This window comes from Chanos chanos, chromosome 6, assembly GCF_902362185.1.
Source record: "Chanos chanos chromosome 6, fChaCha1.1, whole genome shotgun sequence".
NCBI lineage: Eukaryota > Metazoa > Chordata > Actinopteri > Gonorynchiformes > Chanidae > Chanos > Chanos chanos.
Genome location: NC_044500.1, coordinates 13,149,558 through 13,167,031, shown reverse-complemented (window position 1 = coordinate 13,167,031; position 17,474 = coordinate 13,149,558). Strand labels below are relative to the sequence as shown.

At 47.0% G+C, this 17,474-nt stretch overlaps 1 protein-coding gene across 5 annotated transcripts in view; it reads left to right on the top strand.

The window, feature by feature from the left end:
• Nucleotides 1-17,474, top strand: part of cux1b (cut-like homeobox 1b) — a 115,362-nt gene that overhangs the window by 6,469 nt on the left and 91,419 nt on the right. The gene's annotated exons all lie outside the window — the stretch shown is intronic.

The window sequence follows — 17,474 nt, the reverse complement described above, 5'->3', positions numbered from 1 at the left end:
AACAATGTTGGCCCAGTTACTGAGCCTTGAGCTGCGGCCAGACATGCTCAGCAGCTTTGAGAAAACACTTACTCAAGCATTTAGAAGCCGCGGAGGTCAATTTTCCCCTGCTCTCTACATCTCTCCTTTGTTTGGGTGCCTTTCCTTCTTAAACAGAAGCGTAAGTTCTTTCAGCTGTTCCAGGTGATGGGTCATCCAAGGCTCTCACCTGACTTTATTGGAACCAGCCACTCTGGATCTAACGCCATATATCGAAACCTGCATTTCCATCAGCTGCAACTCTATTTGGAATTTTTTTTTTCTTTTTTCCCCCCCTGTGAAACCTTATGTATTTATTCTGGGCCGTAAAAAACGAAATGTTGGTCGGCTCATAAAGAAATGTAGACAATTGGTTTTTGTTGGCAGACGTCTCGCGGAGTTGTTTTGTGTGTTTTGTTGAAGAAAATAGCAAATGACGTGCGGCAGCCCTGTGTTCTTTTTCCTGCTCCTGTGCAGCTGCCACATCTGGAAGTGGTTGAGGAGAGAAAATGAAGGAATCTGAAAATGCTTGGGAATCAGAAGCTAAGAAAGGGAAAAGCTATCCAGCCTCTGCTACTGCCGTACGCCCCCCCCACCCCAACCACCCACTTACAACCCATAGGTCTAAATTAAGGCAGGATCTCTCAAAGCCTGAAGCAGAGCGATGGTTCAGGTATTGAATTATGATCCTTATGTCTGGATATAGTTGACATCGTGAGTTACGACGCCAGTACAAGAGCAGCACTTTATAACCCGAACTCCTCCGGCCATCGACGCCTTTTCCCCCCACCGTGCGGGATGGGCCTAACGCACCGAAGTCAGAAAGGAAGAATTTCAATTTGCTTAACCTTCAAATTCGTTTTTTGACGTTCCTTTTTGTTCAGCGCTTTGCAGACGTGCCATTCTCTTCATCAGACCTGGTCCCACCCAAACGCATACAAGCTCTTAACTGTGCTCAGCAGTCCTACCTCCAAAGCTTCAGAGGCGAGTGTAATCTGCATCTCAGGCCTTGATCTTATGATTCTGATGTTCGTTAGATCTACATCTGTTTCACTATTTCCTGTTTGATACCCTGCCCACTTCCTCCCCCACCCTTTTGCTGCCACTTTAAGCGCCACAGCTCAGTTATGGAACCATTCTAGCCACCACAGGGACTAACCAACTCTTTGGCTGCGGCGACTCTTAAAAGGCCCGACGCTAAGACAGGAATTTTGAAAAACTCTCCCCCCCCCCCCTCCTGCTGTTGCTGGACGTGTTGCTTCAAATTGTAATAAATGTATGTGGAGGAGACGTGATGCCCTGTGGGGGAAACGACTGCATCTGTTTGAGGTCATTGTCCTTACGTTCACCCCTTCAGTTTTCACAGTGAGCAAATGAACGAGGCCAAAAAAAAAAACCGTCAGTGGATGTCTCTCCTCACCTCTCTTCACCTTCCCTGTGTGGTTCATTCCTAATTCAGTGAAGAGTGTGTGTGTGTGTGTGTGTGTGTGTGTGTGTGTGTGTGTGTGTGCTGAGAGCTCTTATTGATTTGTTTTAAGGAGAGAGAGAGAGAGAGATTACACGTCTGTTCATCCTATGAGAGTTTTAAATGTTTCAGCGATGGATGGCCTCTTTATTGGGTGGGTTTCTCTCACACGTCATGTTTAATTAGAGAGACTTGCTGTGGGGCAGTTTAGGAACCAGGCAGTCAGTGAGGCTTATGGGAGTGGAGAAACAAGACTTTCATTTATTTATTTATTTATTTATTTTACTTCCACTTCTACAAGATCTGATCCAGCGAACACGGGAACCTTGCTCTTAATGGGGTCATTGCAGACAAGACCCCACCGAGCAACACTGCATGTAAACTAGTCAAGGACACCGACGAGACGGGCAGCTCAGTCCAGGCATAGATTTTATTATTAAGACTCTAACACAGTTCCTCTTTTTTTTCTCCCCCCCGTTATCAAGCGATATCTAGCGTCACCACACCGCTAACGGCAGTCAAAAGGCGGGCGAGCATTTTGTGGTCCGTCTGCGGCGGTGACGGGGCCAGCTATCCCACGTCGGGGCCCGCGCGCTACCTCCTGTGACTGTGGCGTCTGCATTAATGATGAATCATGTTTGCATTTGGCCACACGAAGACGCGGCGCGCGATGACAGCAGCCAATCCCTTCCCCTTTTCCTGGCACATCACCCCAGCAGCCCTGCCAAGCCAGTGAATATTACAAACCGTTTCTGTGTCAGCCCCCGCTAAATATAAGCCCCGTAGAATGTAGAGTTCAGCAGAAATAAACAGGAGCTTTGCCGTGACTGCATAAACTCACCCCTGCTACATTTAGAGTTGCGCGAAATGGAAACGTGACGTTATTTCTTCTCCGGTCAATGCGTTGTGGCTCTATCCGGGCTTTTGTGAGGGTTTCAGAATCTTAACCAAGGCAAGCTGTTGTGTTATCAGTCCGTTAGAACTTTAGGGCAGAGAATTCGACGCTCTTTTGTCATCTGATTTGCATGGAAGAACTGTTTCTTAAACTGTTTATGCAAAAATGCCCAAGTGTTGAACGTTATCTGTTGGTGAACTCTGCCACTCTTAAGATAAAAAGCTGGGGCAAATGGAAAAACAGAATTCAAGTGCTCAGAACATGAGATTGGTTTACATGAGTAAACAGGATCCATGTAAATTTCACGTCTGCGTGCTGCTAGCCTGTAGTAAGCGGTTTTTCCCCCTCATTATTATATGTGTGTCTGCTGAACAAGCCCCCCTCTCCACATGCGCGCACACACACACACACACACACACACACAAAACCAAACCCACCCCACCTTAACCCTTCATCTCTGTTGCCGAACAGAGCGCCATTCATCGAGGTGAAGGAAGCACTTCAGCAGCCTATCTCACTCGGAGAGAAACACAAAGACTGTGATTTTGTTCCTTTGCGTTTTAACCTTCTCTTTCTTCTTCACTCTTATTCTTCTCTAAGTATGAAAACATCAAGGTTAATGACTTCCAACTCTCTGCAGATAAAGCCCCGTCTAGCTCCTTGGCCAGGGGACCGCTGTTAGGTAGTGCTTCTTCAGAAAATGTGCCCATCTTTCCTGTCCCCCACGTCCGTCTCTCACCGGCGACTTGCTCCACGCTCTCCCTTCAGACTCTACGGCAAAACAGTAAACACTCGACCACCATTACGGGCTCTGCGCAGCGGCAGGCCTTACGTGTCTCTCATTGATTTGACGTTCGTCATATTGGCTAATCTCTGGAGTACGCTCTCAGCGCTGTAAAGAGCTGCTTTGATGAGCAGTGGGCTGATGGACTGCCTCTCAGAATTAGAAGGACTCAACCGATTTCTACCTCTGAGCTTTTCTTTTCTTTTTTTTTCTTTTTTTTTCCCCCCTTTCCGTTTTGGATTTTGATGGGCTTCTTTTTGGCGGTAAGATAAAGCCCTCCTGCTTTTCTGGTCCCCCGAATGGAATGAATGGCTCCTTCCGATTGAGCGTGTAACGTTGTCGCCGGCGTGCGTGAGAACAGATTAGAGCGCACACAGCAGACAGCCATTCCCGTTAAGCTCAGTTATCCCTACTCTCTCTCACCCACTATCCCCCTCTCCATTCCACCGCTCGCTGCGTCTCGGCGACCGTTCTCCATAGCTAGTGTTCTCGGCTTAATAATAGGCCTTCACATTCCATGCATCCTGTCTATAAACAAGCTCTCCCCTTGAGCTGGAGCTGACAGGAGGCCCCTGCTTATTTCCACTTGAGTCTCTCTCTCTCTCTCTCTCTCTCTCTCTCCCTCTCTCCCCCTCTCTCTCACTCTCTCTCTCTCTCTCTCTCTCTCTCTCCCTCTCCTGCACTTCCTTCACTCCTCTCGAACTAGTCACACACAATGACTCCTCTCCTCCTCACTCTTTCTCAGATCACTGTCGACCTGATGCTGTGGCTGAATATTGCTCCCTTGTGTGTCATAGACAGATAGACTAGGCTAAATTTTTACACTCATAGAGTGTTGAAGTGTAGTCTCATATCCAGTTGCCTATTTAGCTTTTAAAACACACACACACACACACACACACATATATGTATTTCTTTTTTTTTTTTATTGCAAAGCTGAAGACTCTGTGAGGCTTTTATCAAACCCCTCTGAGGGCCAGCACAATTCGGGTTCAATCTGAGAGGCAATTCAGCTCCTCCTCGAGACATTGAAGGCTTTACTGCACCAATGTTTATAGCCTGGACAGGGAGAGTTGTGGGAGTTTCAAAGGTAGCAGAGACTTTTGGCTGAACCCGAGTCTCGCTAGCCAAGGTTAGAGATAGTGACCTTAACTTACAGGAGTTCCTCAAATGAGCCCCAGATGTGAGGAAGTGCGAGAATCAGCTCGAGCCTGAGAGAGTGAGCGAGAATGAAAATGACTGATGTACTTTTCTTCTTCTCCTGTAGGTTGAGGTGACCCCGAGGTTGGGGTTGTTGGAAAGGCTTAGAGCTTAATATTCCTTCCTCCCTTCATCTCACTCCGCTCACGGCTGCGCCCCCCCCCCCCCCCCACACACACACACACACACACACACACATCCCACATCTATGTTTCTTGTGTCAACACTAAGCAGGACCGGTTGACAGTCTAGACGTCGAGTTTGTCTCATCTTACGTTACTTTTTTGGTTCTGCTCTTGAGTGCTGGAGTTGATTCCGCCGCTTTAAATAGATCTCGTCTGTTTACTCAGCCCTGTTTCCACTTACCAGTTATTAAAACTCCAGCGAAGCCGCAGCATTTGTCAAGTAAACCGTTAGACTCCACATTTGATAAATGTTTTATGGGCTTTCTGGCCTTTTTTTTTTTTTTTTTTACACTACACAAAGACAAACGTTAAACCTATACTCACACACTGAGCCATTTTTAAACTGTTTTGTCTGCCTCTCTGCCAGACCCGCCCACCTGATATTTCCCCCCATTAGAGAATTTTTTTTTTTTGGTTTTCCCTTTTCCTAAGTTTATCTGTCTTTTTTTTTTTCCCTCCTCCTTCTCAACCTGTGCCTATTTAAAACTGGCGCCGGGCAACACACACGTCTGCTCTTTCCTTCCTTCTCATCTCTCTCTCTCTCTCTCTCTCTCTCTCTCCCCCTCTCTCTTTGTGTGTTTGACAGAAATGTGTCTGCTCACACCAGTACAAATATTTGAAGCAAACTATTTAACAGACACTGACGAGCGCAGGAACTGCGTGCATGTGTGGCACACTGTCGGATACCATGCTCCGCAACCTTTAGCCAGTTGCACAGTGATGTCATTCATTCAGCCTCCATAGTTGACAATACTTTTAACCATAATTACCAGTGTGTGTGTGTGTGCGTGTGTGAGAGAGCGAGAGAGCGCTCGTCTAGACGGCCGCTTACGGAGCGAAACGGGCGAGGGGCGGACCATGGTACTGGCACAGAGTGGCAGACACAGGCCAGTTGTGCTTTACTTGTCCTACCAGCTCGTTAATGAGTAGGGCTTTTGTGCCGTAGTGTGTGTCACAGGCTTTTCTGCCAAAGACCCCCGTTCTCCGTTGGCAAACTGCCCCGACTCTTTGCCTTGCGTTATTTTATCCCTCTACCTTCCGTTAAAAGAGTAAGAGAGGGATTATACTAGGTGCTGCGTGGCCTGCGTTGCTCTTGCTTGGGTGGGGGGGGGGGGGGGGCGTCTCGTTTTCTCAGGATTTTGCAGTTGAGGTGCTGTGTGATTTGCCGAGACAAGGGGTTGATTCGTACCGGGTATGATACCGGATTGTTTTTCTTGTCGCCCAATAGCTTTTTTTTTTTCTTCCCCCTTTGTGTAATGTCTGCATGAGCTGGATTGTGGTGTTGTTTGCGTGTTTGTTGTTGGAAGTGCTATTGTACTGTACAAGCCTCACATGCCCCACAAACGCTCTGCTATTTGTTCTTTTGTTCTGTCAGTCTGGTGTGGGTCCATACACGTTTTTCTCTGTGTCCTTTCTTGCTTTGTTTTTCAGGACGCATGTTAAAGGATGTCTATTATACAGGGTTTTAGGCAATAGTTTGTGTCCTTGTTTGCTGCTTCCAGCCTAAAAGCCTTTTGTGGCGAGGCTGTAAAATGGTTGGTATTGCCATGGTAACAGTAATAGTGGTCCATAAAACACTGTGTAAATGTCGAAATAAGACAAACAGCAAAGAAAAGCCATAAAAGTGTTGAGTTTCAGACTTGAGGAATTCATTTTGAGCTGTGGCTACAGTGATGGTTAAGATGACAGGCTTTCTGCTCTCTCTCTCTCTCTCTCTCTCTCTCTCTTTCTCATTCTCATTCTCATTCTCTCCAGAACACCCACCAAGCATTTATCATAACACCGCCTAAGAGCCGTTACCTTGACTGTGATGGTGTTCGACACATGAAAAATTCCAAAAGGCGATTTCACAAAAATCCCACCCTTATATTAAGACAGAGCTTTAAGTTTAAATTTCTCTCTCACTTCATCCCTTTTCCTTACTGACTTGTTAAGAAATATAGTGGCTGGGCGTTGACACTTTCATGTATCAAAAGTATTCAGCTGCCCTAAAACCCCTTCTGCTTCTCCTCCTAACTCCTATATCCTTAATACAGAGAGGAAGCTAATTCAGCTCTCTAAGAAGTCATTCAATCGAAATAACCTTCTGGTACTACCAGTCCCTGTCTTTCACATAAAAACTAAGCACTAGGAGAACAGTGCCAAACTGAATAACTCCACAAATGTACCATTGTCCTACACCATTCAGCATGTAATTCCCTAAGGCGTCAGACTTAGGACGCTGAATTGGAGTCCTCCGGAATTTCATTAATTGCATGGTGTCCTGTACCCACCTCATTGACAAAAAAGGCTGCTGTTGTTGTTTTTGTTGAGTAAACAAGGCTGAGCACAGTGCAGCGTTGTTGTGGTGGTGTGTAGGGCTCTGATTGGTTTCGTTTGCCAAGGGCCCAACCGACTCACAGCGGTGAAGAGAAAGCTTCCAGTGGGGAGAGAGAGAGAGAGAGAGAGAGAGGGGGGGGGTTTAAATGGAGTTCCTGAAACTACACTCAGTGGCACACATTGGAGGGTGCACGGGACACCCTTTAGGAATGCCGTCTACCCCTCCACCACCTCACCCCCCCCCCCCCCATCCCCCCACCCCCCTTTCGCCCGCCTGCCACGCTGAAGCAAAACGAAGAGGGAAACCACAGGCCAGACAAGCTTTGTTGTTCTCTCTTCCGACACCACGCTTTCCATGTTCCAACCCGTTTTCTCTGGAGCCCATCCAACAGAACAGCCAGGGAATCCCACACCCCCTCATCTCCCTCCAGCCTCCCAGCTAACTATATACCTTCTCCTGCAGGCTCGCACCCAGCTTGCACAGGGCTGCAGTTCTTCCAAACTACAGAATGCCAAGGTCTACACCATACATTTCTTTTGGATGGAGTACTTGTCAAACACTGCTCTCTCTTTAACCACAACTGTTTGGCTGAGGAAACATGTACTAACCACTTTGTACAAATAGGGAAACACGCCAGTTAGTCAAGTCATTTAAATGCTGCTTACGCTTCACAGGTGCGTCTAATCAACTCAAGCACAAGAACATTTCCCCATTCAGCATCATAAATCTATCATAGCTAAACAGATAGCTGATGACACTTTAATCTGGCCTTTAATCTGTTTATTTATCAGTGAAAATTGAGGATCAGCCAGATTAAGTCTGGCTCGTTCCGTGCAGACGGCTTTGCCGGGTTCTTAACGGCACCGGGGGTAGACTTAGAAGAGAGAACAGAGAACCCGACGCAGCCTCTTTTGTGACAGACTTGTATTTGGAAATAAATAAGTAACGTGGAGTGGAAGAGGGGCTGATGTTCATGGAAGGGAAAAAGGCGGGGGGGGGGGGTGACTTGTTAACACAGCTCCGCTGACATTCTGTTCACGATAAATAGTTAAAAGTCTACGCCACTGCTCCGCACCACTGATCCCACTGCTCCGTTTATACATTATTAACCTAATGAGCGCTGAGGTGTTCCACAAAGACAAGACAAAAGACTCTCTGCAGCGTCTCCTTTCATCTGACTCAGACCACGCCGCCCGCCGGCCCCTGGAACGACTCTCCCAGCACCAACTTCAAAAAGCATCGGATCAGGTCCATCCGCTTTTGATGAACGATCGCCGGGATTAAACGATGGTTGCGAGGAACAGGCCAGGACGAGACGAGACGAGACGAGTCCGCGGTGCCTAACGTATGTTTCTTTGAGGGATGGTTGGTGGCGGACTGAAGTTACTCGACATTCAAACACTCCGCAGTACGAAAGTAGAAGAGAACGGGCGAGCGGGCGTGTGGCGCACTGAGCCGAACCGCTGGTGCCGTCTGAGCGAGCAACAGTTGTGTAACACCCATTACTCTTTTTTTTTTTTTTTTTGGTGTTGTTGTTCTAAGAGATGATAATCTATGCTTAGCGTTGCAATGTGGGATTAATTTTGAGTTTGCCCTAACATGTGCTGTTCGGATCGTATGTATTAGAAAAGCATTTAACAGACCGTGATATCCTCCCTTTTTTTTTTTTTTTTTTAACCTTCACGCCCCTCGCACGGCTCTTGTTTTTAAATGCTGTTTACATGCCCTGTGTCTTCATGCCAAAGCACCGCTATGTGAAGGAGAGATGCCCTTCTTTGAAAAAACAGTTTTGTAGGTTTTTTTTTTTTTTTTAAATACTGAGTGAGGTTTTAGTTGGATATAGTACAAATCCATCTTAATTGATACCAAATTAAACGTGTATAGACTGAAGTCAGTCACCTAAAAAGAGCAATTTAAAAAGCTCAAAAGACACTTTTGAAAAGTTCAGACAGTCTCTGTGAGCTTTGCTTACTCTCAGCTGGAGTCTGCCCCCTCCCCCCCCCCCTTCCCGACAAATGTTTCGGGCACAACAACCCATCATATCCAACTGAGTGCTTTTATTAATGGGCGTTAGTTCATACCACGCTTTACTGCCAGTGCACTACGCTAAGCCCTTCCTGGCAGTCACCACCGCCTGGCCGTCCTAAATAGCTCAAGCGTCAGTCATTATCACAGTGTATGTGTTAGTAACACTGCCATTATGAGGTGATGCAGTGTTAGGATTTTAACTGCCTTCAAGATGGTGGAGGAACACTCTTGTTTTGACCAAACCCTGTTGTACTAAAACAGACCCAGTAACGTATTCATTCTTTGTAAATGTAAGGTTTTGAAGTCGAGAGAGATCCGCGTTCCTGGTGTTTTATCATAACATTGTATTGGTTTAGTAATGAGGTTTGGGGAAACAAATAGTTGTAATCCCAGTTGGACAAAAGAAGCGAGTTTTTATTTATTTTTCCGCCAGCGTTTTCCTGTCACGCTGGCATGCTAGCACATTAGCAGGCATAATTTGCCTGCTGAACAGTTGTTTTAGGCATGCAATGGGGATCTAAAAGAAGACCGTCATGAGAAATGGTGCTTTCCGGATTGTTGTTTGCATGCCACCCAGTTTAGCTTTTTTTTTTTTTTTTAATGTTTTTAACAGTCTCTCCATTTCAGAGGATTGGTTGCCCTGTAAAAGTGGACCATCTCGGACCATCCATCACAGTGGTCTGGTCCAGCATCTGTAGATTTGACCCTTCTCTTCTGCTCCTGCGTAACATCTGGATGCTATTAATCCCAGGAGTCTGCTGTCTCATGTTCCCTGTGTCCATTTTTTAGGCTGCTATCTGTGCGCTCGCCTCCTAATCTCCTTTTAGAGGCCCAGATTGCGTTCCAGCCAGGGTGTAGACATTAATTCTGAGATGAGAGAAGCGATTCTTCTCTGTTCGTTCACCTCTCTCTCTCTTTCTTCTTTCTTTTTTTTTTTTTATTATTAAAAGCACTCTGTATGTGACTTGCAGGGCTTATCGTTCCCGAAACAGTTCGCCAGCCATTGATCCTATCTCAAATCTCAATATCCTTACTGTTCCACCCTGATGTTGAATTATCCCAAGAACTGACCCGGGCCCCAATGACTGTGACTTCGCTCCCCTCGCAAAGTTTTACCTTCCCCCCCCCATATTAAAAGAACGTACCCGAGGGCTTGCCATCCGTCCCGGAAACGCTGAGAAAAAGTGTGCGTTTCTTTTGTTTGAGACATCACTTGCAGTGAGAGAGAGAGAGAGAGAGAGAGAGGGGGAAAAGAATCTCCTTTAATTCACTCTTAAGTGTCACCCTGCCTTTGAAACTCATTTCTTAAGATGTGTTTGTATGAAAGTAAAAAATGTTCCTGGTTGATTTCCTGTTGAAGAAGGGTCAACGTTTCTCTGAAAGAGAGCCTAAGGGAAAGGAGAACTAATGAAAATCCAGGAAGATACACAAGGTCAACCAGTGATGAGATGTCATCGCTCCGTTGTGAGAGCAAGACTTGAAATGAAAATCTTTAAATGGCTTGTTTTGCTCACTTGCATTTCAAAAAGAAAAAAAAAAATCCTTTGGAATGTGCTGTCAGACCACAACAGAAATAAATTCTTCACCTTAAAACACTGGATCAATATTAACCGTCATCACTAAAGACTTACTTTAATATGCACTTTGCAGGAGTCTTGTTCTGTGAACTCTGACAGGCCTAGCATTGTCAGATATGGATCTTGTGACGGTGAAGAATGGGGGGGGGGGGCGGGGGTGGTGTCTAGCTAGATTGCTCAACTTTGCGTGTACAGTGAGAAGCCATTTTCCACAACAATTAAACCACAGAGCCTTTCCTCGGGTTCGAAAGCATGTCAAACGAGAGCACTCTGCTCATTTCGTTGTTGCAGAGATTTGGGGAAATGTGGCCTGAACGAGGGTGTAAGGGTGAAGTGACGTAGCTTTTGGTTTCTGAAGGAAATGAGTGGGCCCCAACCCACGCTCTGAGATAGTGGTTTCATATCAAACTTTCACTAAGAGGAAGAGGCCTCTGCTACGGTAGGGTTGTTGTGCTTCTCTGTTGCATGGTAGTAACAAACAGATCTTTTTGAAACCTTAACTCAGAACTTGCATCAACTGAGGTAACCCCCCCTCCCCACCCCGCCCGTATTTTTAAAATGGTACGGCCTTAGATTCTGAGTGTCCTCTGTTGTGTGAAACCAAATGGGTCGAGATATGGGGAGGAGGTGACAGAGGAGGAGTAGTAATGTGTAGTAGACCGTGGTTAAATGAGCATCCAACTCCTCCGCTGCAGTGTGTGACCACAGCGCGCTCCTCAGACAGGATGCGTCGTCTGAAACGGTGCATCAAGCTGTGGGCGTCTGGAGGCTGCGGCAAAAACCGGCGGCATCTGCATATACGTCTACGAGGTGCAGACAGCGTGGGCACATGCCCCAGTTTTCCTACTCGTACACTGTATCTCAGCTGTTAAGGCCCCACATCAGAGAAGTACAGTACGTAGCAGGAGCAGAACGACGCCAGAGATTAAACGGCCAAAGGGAGAAACCGAAGCAACGGACGGTTCGCGTCGGACGCACGGCCCTGACGCGGGCAAAACCTTCCCGTTTCGTACGGTCCCCGGACGACGTCGCGTAAAAAACCAACAGTCTCGCGACCAATAATCTTCGGCGTGTTTGGCCTGCCACGCGCCCCCGCCTTGCACTGTCCTGAAAAATAAAAGCGCTTCGTTCAGACGGCGAGGACGCTCAGTTATTATACCAAGTCATAATTAATTCAGTATTCCGCATAAATTAGACCTGCCCTCAAAAGTAAATATTCCTCCTCCTTTGTCGACATGCAAATACCAGGCATGTTTGTGGGTGCGTAGAATTGTAGAGTTGTAAATCAGATAGCTCCGCACCGTTTGAGGACAATAATACTCAGTCTGTTCTTCTCGTGCTCCTTGCTCTTAATTTGTGTCATTGTTCCGTGTGGATACAAGTGACCCCACCCCCACCCTGTGCTTGACTGGCACCCTTATTTGAATTTGCACTGTGTTTAATTCATGGTGTTTTCCAGTGGGACGGGTTTGGAAGCAAGAACCTTAAAGTCTGATTTGTTTTCGTGCTTATCATGAAGAAGGATGTAGCCTATTTGCAAATCATGCCCATGAAGCAATTTACTGATTCTAATGAAACATGCTTTCATTGGAAGTATGGCGTGTTAGACTGCAGTTTAATTCTACAAAAAAAAATGCCTTTTACCAAATGTAGAGTGCGCCCTGGACGTGGAATGCAAACTATTTAGTCAGGCTCCATGTCTCAAACCTGGCTTCTGGAGACCTCATGGTCTCTACTGTTTAAAAAAAAAAAATAAAAAAATCCTTTCTCGACACATCAAATGCAGAGCTTATCTTTTTTCCTCTGAATCTTTCTCAACTTAACACAGTGTTTATGCTGCAGCTGGGCTAACTGACAGCTTTGTTTTAATGTCTCTGCTTTGCATACTTAGATTCCTGAGAAACATACCGCACTTTTGACCATCTGTTCAGACTCTGTGAACTTTTAACAGACTCACCACGGCTGCTAATAAATAGCCTAGTTGTGTTCTTTTCCCCTTTTGTTGTTGCCGGTTACCCAATACCTCTCTAGCAAAAACCTCAAATGTCGCATATGCTTTTCTCACTCGTAAATTATGAGAAGAAATAACATCCCTCCTGAAAAATCATTACATTTGCAGTCAGTTGAGTCAGGTCATTAACTGGAAGGCTCTCTCCACCCTCTCCTCCTTCCTCAGCCTGATCCCTCATAAGGGGTTCGAGATTGGGCCCAGGCGCCAGCTCCTCTCCCCCGCACTCCTCGCTGGCTGTGTAATTTCTCTTAATTAGTCCTTGCATAGCCAAGTGAGCATTTGAAGAATGTGAATATATCAGGGCGGGCTAAGCGGAGAGAGGCTGGAGCGAGAGCGCCAGCGGAGAGGGCCGGGTAATAAAACAACTAATAGCATGCCGTCCGTGTCACGAGCGTGGCAGATCATCTCGACCACAGAAGAATTTTGATACATTACAGTCTCCCAAATGAACGCGAGGGCCTACTCCAGGGCCCGCTCTCTCGCTCTGTTTGCTGGCGTGTGCGTGCGTGAGGGTTTTTTTTTTTTTTCTTTTTTTGAGTGAAAGAGAGGCCAGAGCTGAAGTCTGATTCTAACCACTGATAGCTGGGAAAACATGGTCTTCCCCATACTGGTTTGACCGACCGTTTTTTGCAGGGACCATGAAGCTTCAAACATCAGTGTGAAAGTTCACACCGAAAGAATTTTAATCATTTGAACAAGCCTGCCCTTTGATTAAGTGCTAAGGGTTTTTTTTTTTTGTTTTTTTTTTTTTCGTTTGTCTGTTTGTTTGTTTTTTTCTCCTGCTCTGCGTCACTAAAAATCGTACCATGCCTCAATTTGAGTAGCTGAGCGCTTGAGTCTTAGTGGTGGATGCAAATTGGTTGGTTAGCGCTCTGTTGCAGACATCTGTGTAAAACGACGCTCGCACAAGGCAGGAGAGGACAGGCTTGCTTAGGCATTCATCAGCAAGCACAACATTCAATTTACACAGTAATGAACCGTGCTTGATAATTGCCTCCCAAATTCATCTTAATGTGCCACATGCGGCTTAATTAGAACAAATTAGTCTAATAGAGTTCCTCTTTAATACACATTTCTGATTTGTCCAATCGGACGCAGCCCCTTGCGTTCGGCGAAAGGTTCACAGCTAATTGGTGTTCTGGTGATGGAGGTTAATCAGATTCGTACACCGTGACCGCCGTGGCGTGGTCGACCGTGCCCAAAGCTACAGCTGCTCTCCCTCCTCATATCGCCGAAATGTCCTCCTCTCTCCTCTGTGTCGTTTTTAAGCACGACCCTGCCCGATTCCACAGCCTGTGTATACACACACACACACACACACACACACACACACACACACACACACATACAGCTGGTGCCATAGCCTGATGTTGGTACTCGGTGGCCAGTGTGACATTGAGCTAATGCTGGAGTGAAAACCCCTGAGGGCTCAGAATGACCCTTTACTGCAAAGCCATTCTATGCTACACTTTCACACATCACCAACCTCAACCCAGCATAATAATGTTTTCAGCAGAGCCCAAGGAAAGTCGTATAACGTGCCTTCTTCTAATGCGTGTAGTTTGAAAGTGTTATCTTTTGTTTGCGTTCTGTATCTGTTTGAGGGCAGTGAGTGGTTTAAATGTATGTTTATTGAAAAAGAACTAGGTGTAGCTGTGAGAGATTTTGTGCTGCAGTTAGGGATGCGCCGTCTAGCGTGAAAAATCCCCCCCCCCCCCCCCCCCCCGCCGCGTGTGCTGACGTGTGATTCATCCCAAACTGAAACAGACATCCGTCACTAATGTGACATCCTGACACATCCGAACCCTCATTCCGGGCCCCGGCTGCCAGGGCTGCTTCCAACTATCTGTCCCACGGCGAAGGCTGAGTCCTCCATATGCCTCCAACATGCGCGCACACACACACACACACACATGCACGTTGCACATTCTCTTTCCCTCACACACACACACACACTCTCATTCACTCACTCACACACACACACACGCACGTTGCACATTCTCTTTCCCTCACACGCACACACACACTCTCATTCACTCACTCATACACACACACACACACACACGTTGCACATTCTCTTTCCCTCACACACACAGCGTTTTCACACAGGGCTCTTGGCTGAGGGAGCTCAAACATGAGACGTGAGGTCCAAGGCGTGCTAATCCAGAATCATCACCTGCTAAAAAGACCGGGCTTGTGTCAGAATCTGTGTGTGTGTGTGTATCAGAACAGAATAGAAAAATGGCTACAAAAGCATCTTGTCTCCACCACACAGACACAAGCGCACCTCCAAGAGAGAGAGAGCGCACAATGTGTCTGTCTGAGTCTGCTTTCAAAAAACCAAAAGAAAGAGAGGAAAAAAGTGAGTCAGAGAGAGACAGAGAAAAAGAGAGAGAAAGAGAGAGAGAGTGTGAACAGATGATGTGTGTTTGCTGTTCGGCATGGAGCTGCTTTGAAGTGGCTCCCAGAGTGAGACAGCCATGCCTCTCCCGTTCTTTTTGTTCATTCTTTCTCTCTAGGCACCCCCCCCTCCCCCCCTTTTCTCTCCCCTCCACTGTGCCGCTCTTTGCCTCGAAGCACAAGTGTGATTGTGCATCTTTGTGCTTGTCAGCGTGTGTATATTTGTTTATGTGCGTATGCACGAGTGTGTCTGAGGGTGTGTTTTAAGGGCCCCCCCCCCCCCCCCCCCCCCCCCCCCCCCCCCCCGTACCCCGTGCCATGCGCGCACGCACACACACACACACACACACACACACCCCTCAGAGATGAGAAATGGAAGCTTAGCTCTGGTGGATCACTTTACAAGCTGAGAACACAATGGTTAAACTAGCATTAGAGTCATGCTTATAAGACAGAGAAAGCCTCAGGGGGGAGAGAGAGGCCACATTTCTTTACTGCCTTACACACACAGTTGTGACTACACACACATTCACAAAGCCAAACACTGATTATACTGCTATGCATTTTCACAGCCCTGCTTATAACATGCTCTGCTCATCATTCAGCCAGTCATTATTGTCATTCTGTGCATTAGATGAAACTGTTCCCATTTACATCATACAGGACAGTTCCCTATTTACATCATACAGGACAGTTTATAGAAACATAACGTTTTGGCCTGGCTTCTGCGAGGATCATTTTTCAGTTCCCCTGCTGTGATTGGAGAGAACTTGACAAGCCCCTCCCCCCTCAACTAACTAGAACAGAACTGCCAAAAAGTTTGAGTCCCATGGCAAATAATCCACAGAAAAGTAGCTGTGACAGACAAAACAGTGTGTACACAGCTGGTAAAAGGACTTACTGCTGACAAAGCAAATTAGCATGAATGTTTTGGCCTGCTTCATTTCATTTCTTTTTTTTTTTTTTTTTGAAATGTTCAGCTGGACTGCACATTATCCCCAAAATGAAATGAGTTGGTCTAACTAGCATGGCGTCAGACAGGGAGCAGTGTGTGTTGGTCTAAACTAGCATGGCATGAGACAGGGGCAGCGTGTGTGTTGAGGTCTCTAACGCCAGTCCTGCGTAATGGTAGGCAGAGTGTTAAAATGGCTGGAATCAGAGTCTGGCCAACAGTAACAGTGTGCGAGTCCTCACAGGGCCGGGGTGAGTCAGCGCTGACTCTCAAACCCCCTACGGTGTCTCAATGGGTCAGTGTCATCTCCACCGACTCCAGACCCTCCAGAGAACCGTCACTTGCTCTCCATTCCTTTCACAGCCAAGCCTTTGTGCTTCTCTACCCCTTCTCCTCCCTCTTTTAATGAGGCTAGAATTTAATTTGGAATGTGTTTATGTGTGTGTTTCTGTCTCTGTGTGTGTGTGTGTCTGTAAAACTGTGTGGATTAGAACAAGGGGGAGGGGTATAAGTGACTGTTGGCTAGCCACTTCATTAGCCTATGCTTGATTTGAATAAAACACAGGCTCTTTCCTTTCCTTTCCGTGCCCCCCCCCCCCCCCCCCCCCCCCCTCCCGGTTTCCTCTCTGTCACTTTGCTCTTTATTTCTCCGTCTTTCTCTTCCTCGGTGTCTTGATGCTGTCTGGCTCCAGCTCTGTCGAGGCTCTTGGGGGGATAGGCAGTAATCTGTTCCATCAGCGTTTACTACCGAGCAAATTAACTAAGACAATCGCTGGCGCTCCCAGACAGCCAAGCACTTCCATTAGGAAAATTATAAAGCCATTACTCGGGCCAGCGTGGCCCCCTCAGACGCTCCCTGCTCAGGCTCTCTCACACTGCAGACGCTACAAGCCTCATGTGTCAGCATAATTACGTCTGTGGAGTTTGCTGATTTGTTGTCTGTGTTTTTCGTTTGGGTGTTTGCGAGACAAGAAGATTCAGTGTCCTACGATCCATTAAACAGACGTCCGTATTACAGTGAGCCAAGCCATCAGGGAGTGTATGCACCAGGAGGAAGACGACAAAAAAAAAACCCTACTGGAGCAGAATGATCTGGTTTAAGACACATGTCTGCTTAACACCTACGGGTGTATTATGTGTACGTGCGTGCTCCCATGTGCGGACAGAGCGCTGAGTCAGCAGGTTGTTATAGACGACATGGGTGTCATTGGTGAGAACTTATTGTTTGTCTCATTCCCATGGTACCTCAGCTGGGGACGCCCACGGAGAGCCAGTAAATAAGGATCCGCAGAGCTCGCTGGTAATCAGGTTGTTTTTTTTGTTTTTTTGTTTTTTGTTTAAAGGATTAGCTTATTAGTTTTGCATAATGGCAGCGTCTGCTAATTACTCTCGGTGGTGTGTACGGAGGGAGAGGCCGGAGCGGGTGAGGAGCGGAGGAGAATGGAGAGGAGACGGGAACTGTCTTTTTGCGCTGGTGTGACAGGGAGGTGGAGAGCAGGGGAGGAGATGACAGGCTGCGTGACAGCGCGCAGGGAGGAGCCAAGGGTCGCAGCTTCACTCCGCCACAGAGGACCTGGCCTCAAATGCCTCCGTGACCCAGCTCCGCATGACAAGCGCGTGTGTGTGTGTGTGTGTGTGT